At 55.6% G+C, this 1,225-nt stretch overlaps 1 pseudogene; it reads left to right on the top strand.

Moving 5' to 3' along the window:
- The first annotated feature begins 631 nt into the window (after positions 1 to 631).
- LOC126000714 (ribosomal RNA-processing protein 7 homolog A-like) lies at positions 632 to 1,225 on the top strand (annotated as a pseudogene).

Below are 1,225 nucleotides of genomic sequence, written 5' to 3'. Positions count from 1 at the left end.
GTTTTCTGTTTTTCAGTTTGTAGTCCAGACTGTAAGGATTTTTCACTTTTGTCAGATTCACTGAGAATATGAGGTATGAAAGTTAATCCCTCACTTACTTTCCCAGTCACCTCAGCAGCACCACAACTGTCAATATCTTGAGCACTCTGTACTTGATGTGGGGAGGAATCTATAGTCCTAGCAACCTGACCTTGATCATCAGCGCCATTCCGATTTCTAACGAGGCTCAAGGGGACCCAAAATTTCTTAGGAGGGTTGTCATTTGTAGATACATAAGCATAACCCCTCCCTCTCAAGAGGAGATAACCAGCAATCCATTTTTATCCTCTTTTATCCAAATTGGAATATTTATTGTTTCTTGTCTCTGATTATCTTCTTTAAAATGTTTTCCCCTTTTGGGGGAGACTTTGATAATAATATCCGGAGTAAATAATCAACGAATGCAAAAGATCAGGGGACCAAAGGTTCAGCAAAGAAAGTCTTTTGTCAGTTGCAGCCAGCTCCAAAAAGCAAACCGAACAAGCCGTCAGTTCTGGCAAAAGAGCTCCCTATGCCTCCCCAACAAGCTATTTATTTGTTTCCTTAATCACCCCCACCTGGAAGATCCAGGTGGGGTGACAGGCAAAAACATTATTACAACAATTACACAACACTCGTTGTCCTCAGTGTGCCCCCATACTGCTCAGAGGCGCGTCTGGGCCGCCTCTTTGCGCCCTGGGGCAAGTCCGCGAGGGCAGCTCCGGGAGAAGCCGGACCTGGCCGAGCACCCCCAGGAAGCAGAGTCCGTGTTTCCCCCCCGCCCCCCAGGCCCGGCCCGGGTGTCCAGGTCGCCCAGGTACAGCTGCAGAAGCCCCAGGGTGTGCGGGCCGCCCTGACACTGAGGGCCCCGCTGTTTGGTGGTCTCCACCGAGAGTCGCCCCGCGCCCAGCGGAATTCACAGGTGGATCCGCCCCTGAGGCGCTGCGGGCTGAGCTGGATGCCTTCACGGAGGCCTAGGACAAGAAGAAGACGGCCGAGGAGGAGAGCCGGGCGCCGCCGAGGAGGGCTTCCCTGACGGCCAGGGCTGGGTGAAGGGGCCTCGCCGTGGCCGCCGGCCTGCGGGTGCTGGAGCGGGAGCAGCGCCGACGCGCCCTCCCGCAAGGAGCGTCTCAGCCGCGACGCCCGGCAGCACCGCGAGCCCAAGACGGAGCAGCGGATCGAGTGGACGCGGGCCCAGCTGGACTGA

The sequence above is a fragment of the Suncus etruscus genome, unplaced genomic scaffold (genome assembly GCF_024139225.1).
Source record: "Suncus etruscus isolate mSunEtr1 unplaced genomic scaffold, mSunEtr1.pri.cur scaffold_78_ctg1, whole genome shotgun sequence".
Classification (NCBI taxonomy): domain Eukaryota; kingdom Metazoa; phylum Chordata; class Mammalia; order Eulipotyphla; family Soricidae; genus Suncus; species Suncus etruscus.
The sequence above is the reverse complement of the archived record's forward strand: the minus strand, read 5'-3'. Positions and strand labels throughout refer to the sequence as shown.